Source organism: Leuciscus leuciscus, assembly GCF_965113295.1.
Source record: "Leuciscus leuciscus genome assembly, chromosome: 12".
Classification (NCBI taxonomy): Eukaryota; Metazoa; Chordata; class Actinopteri; order Cypriniformes; family Leuciscidae; genus Leuciscus; species Leuciscus leuciscus.
In genome coordinates, this window is record NC_138736.1 from 3280008 (window position 1) to 3293238 (window position 13231).

The 13231-nt window shown below is 37.5% G+C and overlaps 1 protein-coding gene and 1 long non-coding RNA gene across 6 annotated transcripts in view; one reads left to right on the plus strand and one right to left on the minus strand.

The window, feature by feature from the left end:
* The window catches only part of LOC309511008, a 104656-nt gene extending 103721 nt beyond the window's left edge, over window positions 1-935 (minus strand). Inside the window, exons 1-2 of the long non-coding RNA XR_014210468.1 lie at window positions 827-935; window positions 274-786 (exon numbers count right to left, since the gene is read on the minus strand). This is a non-coding gene — a long non-coding RNA (uncharacterized lncRNA). The remainder of the gene's footprint in view (window positions 1-273; window positions 787-826) is intronic.
* The window catches only part of trps1 (trichorhinophalangeal syndrome I), a 118389-nt gene that overhangs the window by 80537 nt on the left and 24621 nt on the right, over window positions 1-13231 (plus strand). The gene's annotated exons all lie outside the window — the stretch shown is intronic.

Sequence of the window (13231 nt, forward strand, 5' to 3'; positions counted from 1 at the left end):
TTCGCACTTAGTCGAAATAGAAGCAGCTGTATGTACGTTTGGATAGTAGGCCTGTCGCGTTCGTTTCTAATCACACAGACCAGAGAACAGAAGAGTCATTATCTAGCAGGGAATAAAGAATAAAGTATATAAAAAACACTGTTATAAAGTAAAGATGTCAAATGTGTTCCTTCATACTAAATTATAAGTAACATGAACAAAAATGAATCTCAATTTATTTGTGTGATTAATCATCGGCACAAAATTCATGATCGTGTCAGGCTTACATTTTACATTTACATTTACATTTAGTCATTTAGCAGACGTTTTTGTCCAAAGCGACTTACAAATTGGGACTAAATTAAGCAAGTCATCGTGAAGAGGCAAAAAACAACGCAAGAAGTGCTCAAAATACGAAGTTCAGGCATTATTCAGAGTAGCATAAGCCCGATAAGCGAGAATTTACAGAAAAAATATATATTATATATATATATTTTTTTATTTTTTTTTATGAGGTTAAGTGCTCACGGAAGAGAAGAGTTTTCAGCTCTTTTTTGAATGTTGTCATGGATTCTGCATTCCGGATGCCGGTGGGGAGATCATTCCACCAGCATGGAACTGTGAATGAGAATGTTCTGGAAAGTGATTTTTTGGCTCTCTGTGATGGGACCACGAGACGTCGCTCGTTGACCGATCGAAGGCTTCTGGTAGGGATGTAGACTTGTAGGAGTGAGTGAAAGTAGGACGGAGCTGAGCCTGTGATAGATCTGTAAGCAAGCGTCAGTGCCTTGAACTTGATGCGAGCAGCTAGAGGTAGCCAGTGCAGTGAGATGAACAAAGGATTGACGTGGGCCCTCTTGGGCTCGTTGAAGACAAGACGAGCTGCAGCGTTCTGAATCATTTGTAGAGGTTTAGTTGCACATGATGGAAGTCCAGCCAGAAGAGCATTGCAGGCTTAAAGCTCAAAGTATACTTCGGTCGTCCGTGTTCCACGATGGTTCGCACACCATCCGCGTGGAGCCCGTTTTTCATATCCGCTCGTAAAACAGCACATTCTCAAGGTGAATGTTTAGACAGAAGAGTCCACTAGGTGGCAGTACTCAGTTGTGATGTATAGAGGTTATGCGTGACTGAGTGGCAGAAAGACTGAGTGGCAGCATTGGTTTTCAGCACGAATGGCATCTAAAACGGGAAAGAGGTTTGAGATTGACTGTACAAATAGATTTGACAAGAAATCTGAGGTGAATTTTTACAGACTGCTGAAAGCTACAGAACAGAGAAGCAAATGGATCACTGCGACTCATAGAAACATCTGGATCCAGGCAGAGAAAGGTGGATTTGCAGTTATCATTTTATGTCAATATGCTGAATTTTGTGATAAAATCATACCCTATATATTGTATTGTTTAATATTGTATTGACAACTCATCAATTCAATATTTACCATTCTGCATAATTGGATATTTTTAAGGGCTGGACATGTTTTAGGGCTGGACGATATGATGATATATATATAACATTGATATAAGTGATCACCCGGATTTAGACCTATATTGTATTCATATAAAGCGTTCACAGGGATATTTGCTTTATGTATTTCCCCGGCGTCGAAATCAGGCACACATAAATGTCAGGAAACATGATTCCTGGCGGCATGTCAATATCCATGATCACTGGATCTTTGGTAAGTTGTAAAGAACACTATATCAAGTCCAACCTTCAGTTTAAACTGATAATTGTTCGTTTTACTGGCGTTTTCCATATTAAATCCAGTCACTCAGCAGCTCTTCTGCCACTCAGTCCGGCTGAGGGAGTGTGTTCAATACATTCCCTATATATGTGTAGTAGCAGTAGTCGAAGAAGAGTAGTCGTTGCATAACACGCTGTTCCAAGAACAGTAAACAAAGCTGCATATCATTCTCCATCATTTTTGTTTTGGTTACTCTTCTAAACTGCATGCAATGACGGATCCGCTACTTCTCTTCTTCTATCCTGTAAATGACTCAGTGCTGCCCCCTGATGTCTTGTAGAGTACAGAAAAGCAATTGTACTGTCCATCTGTCGAACTCGTCCATCCGTGGTCGAGAATACTTTGAAAGCATGTGCTGAGCTCGAGAACATGACGTAGTTTACCCCGTGCCTTAATGGACAGCTAGACGCAAAAGTCAAACTGCAATCTATAAATGTCGTTTAAGTTTAAATTGACTTTAGTTTGCGGTCAAGAAACAGTGCTATTGTCGCACACAGATGACTACCTGTGGGGCGCTGGGCTAATTTCACAGGCCGTTGAGTAGCTCTCGAGACGCTTAGCATGTTCTGTTAGCGCGACAGCTCGTCTTCCTGTGAGGCAATGCGGATTCCTTCATGCTAAATCAATTACGGTAACTATTATTAATCTATCATGCTGTTTCTCCATGCTGCCCTCCCTAACGCCAACGACTCCCATTTCCTCTTTTGAAAAATGGCCGTTTTGTGTTGTGTTTTTCTTTGTGCTGTGTTAAAGAGAAAAAAGACAACAAAACAAGGCTATTGGTAAAGTGATAACATCTGTTTGGAGGCGCTGGATGCCAGGAGTAGAAATGGTTTCCTCTTGTCTGGGCCAGCGAGAGCCTGATGTTGTGCAGATGTGCAGATGTGCAGCTGGGCCCCAACTGTAAAAGTTATAAGTATTGTCATAACATTGTTCGACTTCTCCAGTATTTCCTGTCTTCTGCTTAGCACTTTATTACAGATCCTGGACAGTTTCCAGCTCAGGAACGCTCGGAGAGAGGGAGAACGTGAGAGGTGATGGGGAGAGAGTGACTGATCTGCTGCGTTCACTGACTTCTATTCTCGTTTGGATGGCGCTCGAGTTGTTGGTTGAATAGGTCAATAGAGTTGAGAGGAATGGGAGTGATTCTCAAACTCATGTACAGGGAAGAGGACAGTGAGAGGCAGACAGCTTTATAGAGTTGTCAGGTGAGGGAAAAGATCAAGATCTTTCTCAGTACTTTGCCACTGTTCCAAATCCTAGTGAGTTACCCTACATAGTACACACTTAATTGTGCTGCCTCTTCAGAAAATTGAATGCAGAATTTACATTACCATTCAGAAAAATGTTTTTGGGTTAGTTTATGCAAGACTGCATTTATTCGATCAGTAAAAAACGTAATATTGTGAAATATTATTACAATTCTTTTCTATTTTCAACTTTTTAAAATGAATTTTTTTTATTTTATTTTTTTTGCATCATTACTCCAGTCTTCAGTGTCACATGATCCTTCAGAAATCATTCTGATATGCTGATAGAAAGTTCAAATAGAAGTAATTTGAAAATGTAACTCTTTTCTTACTGGCCCCCGAATTATGTGGACAGTGCAATCCCAGAGTGCATTGCATCAAGTAGGTCCAAAGTGACAGACGCTGTAAGAGAAAGGTTGATAAATTATTTCACTCAAGACTGACAAGTATGGATAAAGTGTATGCATTATTTTACTCTATATTTCTATTTTACTCTATTTAATTTTTTCCTTTAAGATTTTACTCTTCCTCATTGTTAGTTTTTAATTTAGTTTTAGAATTTGTAGCATTTTTATTTTACTGCATTTTATTCTCAAAGTTATCCGAGTCATTACTTTTTAGTTTCAGCTTAAAAAAAAACTTTTTTATTACTATAAAAAAAAATTCAAAAAATTAGTTTTTACTCTTCTTTAGTGTTTGAGCATTTTTATTGTATTATATTGTATTATTAATTTGGAGTCATGACTATTTTATTTTATTTTTTGTTTATCCCCATTTTTATTTTTATTTTGCTTAACAGTTTTCATTGATGATGATAACACTAGCTATATATTATGCTTATTAAATATGGTTTACGTCAAACTCCATTGAAATCAATTGTGAGTCTCGTCCCCCTGGCAGAGGCTGATTGTATAGAAGTGAATGCCCATGTGAAGCGTTTCATATGATCGTATGATGTTTAGCATGCTCCCTATGAAGGCCGGAGACGGCGAGGCGGCTCGCTAGGGTTTGTAAGAGTATCCTCTTGTGAGAACAGAAAGCAGAGAGTGGGCACGAGCACCAGCCGCTTCAGCCGAGGCTTGTGTTCATTTCCTGTCGAAGATGCCGTCTCCAGACAACAGGAGAAAAGGCCCTTTCTTTCTTTCCTGAACTTTCCGTCTCCCTCACTTTCCTCTCGCATGGACACGGCTCACTATCTCCGTCTTTAAAGCTCACAGAAATGTTGCTCGCACAGTCAAAACCCAACCTTTTCTCTCTTGCCTTCCACTTTGGCCGGGAGCCATTGATAAAGAAAAGAGCATTAACACACTTGTATTCTCTGCGAGTCTCCATCTTCAGCACAGTTTTCTATCGCCTGGAGCTCTGCTGAACTCGCCTCTCCGTTCTGGCAGGTTTTACAACTGGCCTTTTTCCACAACATGTGCTTCAGCTCCTTTGAGTGATCAGCATGGTAATCTTTGATTTCCATGCAGATTCACCATATTCCCAGACATTATACTTAACAAGCGTGCCACTCGAGAACGTGTCTGTCTGGCTGTCAGTCATCTCTCATGCATTCGCAACACTTTCACAGAGAAGGGTTATCATCGCTGGAACCTCTGCGGGCTTCGCTGTGTATAATCAGAATACATTGCTGCATTGTTTCATGGATTTAGCTGATAATGTTGTTTAAAAAAAATGCACCTGGTAATAAAGCTTACAGTCCCCATGGCAGCTTCAAGGCTGAGGAAAACACAGATGGAAGGAGTGTGTCAGGGGAAGAGTTGCAAGTTGAAGTGGAATGACAGAAAGAAATTCACATGTAATTCATTGTGGGAAACAAAGTGTTTTTTCCGCCCTGGTCGACGAAAGTTCATTTATTAAATATGTTAAAATAAATAAACTAGCATTGTCTATCTATCTATCTATCTATCTATCTATCTATCTATCTATCTATCTATCTATCTATCTATCTATCTATCGTTTTATCGTTCTATCTATCGTTCTATCTATCGTTCTATCTATCGTTCTATCAATCGTTCTATCTATCGTTCTATCGTTCTGTCTATCGTTCTATCTATCGTTCTATCTATCTATCGTTCTATCGTTCTATCTATCTATCTATCTATCTATCTATCTATCTATCTATCTATCTATCTATCTATCTATCTATCTATCTATCTATCATTCTATCTATCGTTCTATCCATCGTTCTATCTATCTATCTATCTATCTATCTATCTATCTATCTATCGTTCTATCTATCTATCTATCTATCTATCTATCTATCTATCTATCTATCTATCTATCTATCTATCTATCGTTCTGTCTATCGTTCTATCTATCTATCTATCATTCTATCTATCTATCTATCATCTATCTATCTATCTATCTATCTATCTATCTATCTATCTATCTATCTATCTATCTATCTATCGTTCTATCTATCTATCTATCTATCTATCTATCTATCTATCTATCTATCGTTCTATCTATCTATCTATCTATCTATCTATCTATCTATCTATCTATCTATCGTTCTATCTATCTATCTATCTATCTATCTATCTATCTATCTATCTATCTATCTATCTATCTATCTATCTATCTATCTATCTATCTATCGCTCTATCTATCTATCTATCTATCTATCTATCTATCTATCTATCTATCTATCTATCTATCTATCTATCTATCATTCTATCTATCGTTCTATCCATCGTTCTATCTATCTATCTATCTATCTATCTATCTATCTATCGTTATATCGCTCTATCTATCGTTATATCGCTCTATCTATCATTCTGTTTATCCTTTAGCCCTATAAAGCTTAAACACTTTGAATGTTTTCAAGCCAACAAAGGTTTTAGTACTTCCTTACATTCAAATTCAAATTCAATTCAAATGCAAATTTAAATTGAATGTGAATTTAAAAGGCAACTCAAATCTATTCTGAATGACGCACAACTCCTGGTGTGAATGTGAGTGTGTTTGCACACGTGTGTGAAACCCCTTGAGAATGAATCACTGAATCACACTTTAACCGTTTTACAGCATTGGAAATTGGAAAATGAGAATAAACAGGTAGAAGAAAGCCGTGTGTGTGTGGGATTCCCCTCTCGAAGAAATGCTGAGTCACTATGGAGGAGGTGAAGCACTACGCCCTAGTCAGTCAAAACTGTCATGTATTTGCATTTAGAAAGTCAATCAGCAGATGAGCAGAAACTACTGGTGTGTGTGTGTGTGTGTGTGTGTGTGTGTGTGTGTGTGTGTGTGTACTTGTACAACTATCTCTGTGAGGACCAGTTTGAGTTTTAGACCATTGGAGTGAGGACAGAGAGAGTAAAGTGAGGACATTTTGGCCGGTCCTCACTTTCTGAGAGCCTTTAAAGGAGAACTCTGTAACTCTAGCGAACTCTAGTCACTTCTTCGCTGATTTTCCCTTTTGTTGTCGCATGTTTTCCCCACGAGCTCCCCCTACAGCTGTGGGGGGGCGTATATTTCACAACACAGTCGTAAAAAACTCACTTGCGGCGGCCTCCTCCCCCTCTCTACCGCTGCTCATGTGCGTTTGTTTTGATCGGAGCAAGCCAACTGTATCGCGTGGAGCTATGTCTACCGAGGTGAGTAATCTGGTAATACATCATACATGCGTGTGTGTTTATGTCGAATTGCCGTAAAGCAATTTGTGTTTCGCGCTCGTTCTCGTTCTAGTTCTCGCTTCTCACGAGACTTCCAATTTCACTTTGCCGGGACGGCAGTGCGCAAGTTGCAAGGTTGGTTTTCCGCCTGGGAACGCTGGGGGGAGCGGGGAAAGTCACCAATATCACCAGAACAGGTTGTTTAACCATCCAAATGATTTCTAGACAGTTTTATTAAGTTAAAAAAGATACCAAGTTCTCCTTTAAAGGCCTGTTTGAGGGTCAAGACTTGGTTTTAGGGATAAGGTTATAATGAGGTTAAGGGTCGGTTTAGGGTCAGGGTTCGGGTTAGGCACTTAGTTATGATGGGTACGGTTAGGGTAAGCGGCTAGAGATTGCATTGTGTCAATGAATGTCCACATAAAGATAGATGTACAAGAGTGTGTGTGTGTGTGTTGTGATGAGGCAAGAAGATGAAACTATCGTCTATACCTAAAACATTACTAGATTTGTGTTCATCTGTGTTGGATAAAACTAACTTCTCTTTTAGCGCCACTCACTGGACATATCACTATGAAAGTGTGCAAACCACATGAGCCTAATCTGCAATGAATTTGATCTTTTTTTTTTTTACTATTAAATGAAGTTGAGAAAGTAAGTTGGGATGAACACTTGACAGGCAGGACTTCTGCATGCTCGCCTCTGCTTCACATGTTTGAAGCACACAGTCCACAGCCCAACAAACTGGATTTATAGTGGAACATGAAAGGCTTTCCGAGACGTGTCAGTCGCGATCCCACTGCGTCAGACGTCACTCTCATCCACAGTGTGTTCATATCTCACAGATCGCCCATCATCTGTCATCATCACACTGTGCTGCTGTTTCCCAGACGTTAATATCGGATGGGTTTAGCATGTCTGATACTGGTAAGCCCCCTCTCGCAGTGACGTAATGCTTTCTAAACAGCTCTCCTGCAGCTGCAGCCCTCAGCTCTCGTTTCAGAGGGGTTTTCTTCTTCCTCATCATGCTTTATTCTCATGAAGAGTATATCACAGGGGATAAAACAATGGAATTGAAAATCGGAGACTCTGGTTCTCTGCCAGGTCTGTTTCTTACACTTCCTCACTCTCATTTTATATTTAGATCTCATGTTTATAGAATATTTTGCTTGTTGTAATTTAACCAGTGCAACTTATAAACGCAACCCGAGGTTTCCAGCCAAGTGCTTGATGCTCTTTACAATGAGAGTCATATGTCAGATATGGGTTTGCAACAACATAAGGATGATTAACTGATGAGTATTTCCGGTTTTGAATGAACTATTCCGTTAAGCTGAGGCGTTTGTGTTTTTATGAACACGTCTCTTTCACTCACAGTTTCGCAGTGCCTGCAAATGTCAAGGTGGCCACCTGTGAGAAGCAGAAAATCTATTTCTCCTCTCCACTCTTGCATGGGCAGTGACCCTTAAATTGATTTCTGAGTTTTCTGCCTCTGCTCTGGCATCTTAACCACGCTCTGTTGTTGAAACCGGGGCGCACCTTTCCTCAGATGTTGGCCGACATCAGCACAAAAGGCATCAGAGTTTCGCCAGTGTGGCTTTGGTTGTTGTCAGTGTTAGAAACATCCTTTTATAGAGGTGAGAGAATCTTTGCAATAAAGCACCGCTACTTAACACGTACTGTAATTAAAGTTTTCTTCTTGTCATCATCACATTGCACCTTGGTGCATTTATATAAATATTCAGCTGATTTGCGTCACAGGTGTACTGGTATATTGACTTTTTATGCTTGAATGGCTTCAAACGCGATTCATCTGATCTGAATTTATAATACTTTACTTGTTTGAGTCTTTTGTTGCAAAGTTTTACTGGATGTGAAGCTCTGATGCCAGACTTATCATTCTTTTGTTAGGAGTAATGTTGTATTTTAATCTGTATCCACGAATTTTTATTTATTTTTTTAATAAAAAAAATTAAATGAGATTCGTTTCACTTGTAAAATATTGAATGCATGTTAATATAATGTTATATTAATGCTATATACAAAAACATTTCCAGCACATATAACCGTAATGTTGTGACATTAATACATGTAAATAATACAATATACAGATATAAAATTACTCAAAAGATTTATTTATTTATTTATTCATTTATTTATTTATTTTATATTGTCTATTACATGTAAATATTTTTTTATTGTGGATCTTGAACTTTCCAAAGTAGTCACATGATGGGTGAAATGTGCATATCTCACATCTAAGTGTACAAAGGTGTGAATTTCCCCGGCATACATCCTACACACACACACACACGAAGCATCGACAAATAGACCAAACATAATTACTTATGTTTCCCGGTCTGTCAAGTTGTCTGGAGTCGACACACATGCATGTAATTGCTCACAGTGGGACATCCAGCAGGGCAATTGAAAACACACAAGTCAAGCAAAATAACAGAAATCTAATTAATAAATGGCTAAATCTTTGCATACCCCTTTATTTGTCCTTTAACCTCCCAGTAAAGCCCTCCTCCTCCTATAGGAGCATTTCTAAACACCTGAAGCATCATCGGTTCTTGCTGATGTCATGTCGCAGATGTTCCTCTCGCTTTAAATACCCATTTGAATTCGTCCAGCGGGTCAGCTCTTGTAATTAAGTATTGAATACTGCTCACAGAGGCCATGCTGACCTTTCACTCGATTATCGATTGAGTTTTGACAGCCTCTTGTTACAAAGGTGAATTAGGTCCCACGAGCCTCATGATGTCACAGTGTCTCTTACCAGTGACATCAGCGAGCGCCGCGTCTCCTGATTGGTCCGTCGCATCCGTGACAGACAGCATGATGTGCATCGGAGACATTCAGACCACGTGTCAGCTGAGCTTATTATGTCTGAAATGGAGCTCATGTCATCAAGGAAATAAAGTAGGTGTTGGGTTAATAAAGCTTGTAAAGTAATAAGACTATTAGCAGTTTTATTGATCTGACTGGAGAGGATTCAGGATTCCATATACTTTAGCCACTTAGGTTGATGGATCCAACAAGAGAAGGACATTTTGGCAGACAGAGTGAAACTGTTGTCATTGCTTTAAGGAGAGGTGTGATGTGTTTCAGTCCACTCGATAAAGCAAAAAGACAGTCAAGGTCATGCATTACTGTGCAACTTATATATAAATATAAATCCAAGTATATATGTGTGTATACATATATGTGTGTGTGTGTGACCCTGGATCACACCACAAAATCAATCACTAGGGTCAATTTTCTGAAATTGAGATTTATACATAATCTGAGAATTGAATAAATAAGCTTTCCATTGATGTATGGTTTGTTAGGATAGGAAAATATTTGGCCGAGATACAACTATTGAAAATCTGGAATCTGAGGGTGCAGAAAAATCGAAACATTGAGAAAATCTCCTTTAAAGTTGTTCATTTATGTTCACGATTTTGCTGCATTCACTCACAAAAATACATTTTTAATATGTGTACGGTAGGAAATTTACAAAATATCTTCATGGAACTTGATCTTTACTTAATATACTAATGATTTTTGGCATAAAATAATTTTTTGCTATTGCCACAAAATATACCCATGCGACATTTGACTGGTTTTGTGGTCAAGGGTCACTTATTTTATTTTATTTTATTTTATTTTATTTTATTTTATTTTATTTTATTTTATTTTATTTTATTTTATTTTATTTTATTTTATTTTATTTTATTTTATTTTATTTTATTTTATTTTATTTTATTTAAAAAAAATATATATATATATATATTTTATATATTTTTTTGCATTTTATTTTTTGCATTATGCATTCTGATTATATACAAATACTATGTACTGTCCAGTAATTTCAGGTTCAGTGAAGTGAGTTATTTTGGATCCACATGCCGATGTCTGTTTGCGGAGTGTGTAGCAGGAGTTCACTCAAGAAACGAGAATCAATCCAAATGTATGTATCGACTTGAATGAAGGAAAGCATGCGTGCTCGATGACGTGCATATTCTCCACGCCGCGGGTTATCAAAGCACATATCCACATGCAGCAAATTCGAACAACTTCAAAGAACTGGTATATCTCTCAGTTCATGTTTAGATGACATTTAGAACATTCAGGGCTCTCTGTGGAGCTCAGACTAGCTTTTCTTCCACGTTGCACTGCCAACTGAAATAGATCAGTCACACAATCCTTCTCGTCCACAATCGAGGGTCAAGCCTATGCATCGGAATTCAATAATTAGAGCAGAAATAAAGTTCTGTAATCAGTAATTCTTTCGGTTCAAGGTTTCACTGTCTTCAATGAAAAAGAACACCGTGACCCGGCTCTCCACTTCCATCAATTCCCTTCACAGCAGTTTTGATTCCTGCCCACGCTAGATAGGCTTCGATCCGCTGAGCCAGCGACGCGCACCGGTTACGCTCAAGCCCGAGCCTGTTTGTTGTAAAGCCACTGACTCCACGCATGCAATGAGGACGCTCTCCCCGCAGACTGAACACAACACAATTGTAATTCATGTATTGATCACAGCTGCTGTGCTCATCTCTTTAGGTTTCGGTGTGAGAGATACTCAGAGAATGGTCGTATCCCATAATGCTCATGAGCCGGCAGTGACACTCAGAAAACCACAGAAAACAGCTTGTGGTCAGGATTTACCTCCCGTAGAACACACACATCTTCCTTTCGTCTCATAAAAACACTGATCACTCGTTTAATCGTTTGATAATATTTCGTAATTTTTATTTTGCAGCAATATTTCCATACTGTACTGTTGCAAATTTTTTTATTTTGTCAAGGCAAAAGATCAAGGCAAATTTGATTTTCATGGTTGATACACTCTCTCCGACACACACACACACACACACACACACACACACACACACACACACACACACACACACACACACACACACACACACACACACACACACACACACACACAATATATAGATTTATATTAATAGTAGTTATAAAATGTTACACACACACACACACACACACACACACAGATATCTCTGTGTGTGTGTGTAACATATATATTTTATACCTATTAATATAAATATAGAAATGTTTATTATAGTTAAAATAAGATATTTATAATAAATATACAAATATATAATATAAATACATAAATTATGTTCATAAAAATAGGAATTGTAATTATAAATTCAATTATATAAAATATTTATCAACAATTTTTATATATATAAATATAAATAAATATATTTTATAATTATTTAAAGTAATCAAAATATTTATTATAGTTTATATAAGATATTTAAATTAAATACACAAAAATATTATATATATATATATATATATATATATAGATAGATAAAGATATTTATAATAAATATACAAACGTATAATAGCCGATATAAATATATATAAATATAAATATATATATATATATATATATATATAGATAGATAGATAGATAAAAAATGTTTTTATATATTTTATAATTATTTAAAGTAATATAAATATTTATCATAGTTCATATAAGATATTTAAATTAAATACACAAAAATATTATATATATAGATAAAAATATTTATAATAAATATACCAACGTATAATAGCCGATATAAATATATATTTATAGTTATATAAAAATATTAATTATATATAAATGATAAGTGACAATTGTAATCATTTACTCACTTTCATGTCGTTCCAAAGCTGTTACTTCTGTGGAGCACAACAGTTGATATTTGGAAAGATGTATTAGTGAAAATGACGAGAGGATTTGAACAAGCTTTCAACACTGATCCAGCGGTGGAGGGTCACACATCTGGACGAGTCCTAATAATGAGACGGTACAAACACACTGATTACACTCAGCGTTAATGCTTCACGCTCACTTCCTCCGATGCAGAAGTCACATCTTATGAATCTGTGTGAGTGAAACGAGTCTTTTACACCATTCCACACTTCATGAGAGCTGACAGCAGGTCACACTCTTTACGCCACGCTCTATCGGTGAGATTTATCCAGTATGTTTTAACATTGCAGAGGTCGATATCTTGTTTATTCAGTGCCACGTTTATGACAAGGTGCAAACATAAAAATATATTCAGTGTAATAGATATTGGATTTCATTTATTGAATAAATGAGGGTCAAGACTCTCATCCGTGCTAATATAACTCAATCTCTTAGTTTTTGTGTGCTTGACTTTCAGTGCTTCATTAAAATCAAAGCGTCACAAAATGCCAACACACCAAAGCCCTCAGAGGGGATTCACAGTGGCTACATTAATTAAAACTCCGCAAACCAGCACATTTAGGCGATTGGAGGGGTAATTAACAATGGCTAGCTAGCAGCAAAGGTCAAGACAGAAAGTGTGTTAACTTACAGGCGAAGGAAAAATGCTGAATGTGTTTCGTGGTTGAGAGGGTCAGGTGCACCCGATGAGAAAGAGCTTTGGATGTTGGTATCTTTTAGATATTTTCGAGTTAGTGTGAAAATTGGAAAGTGTTTGAATTTGCCGGAGGGCAGACGGGCGTCCTTCGAGACACTTCCAGATGGATTGGGAATGGACCTTAGCGTTGCTCGCGCCCATTAAAAACACTCTGTGGAAAAGTCCAGCATATATAGAGTATACAAGTGAAATATTACAAACCTAGTT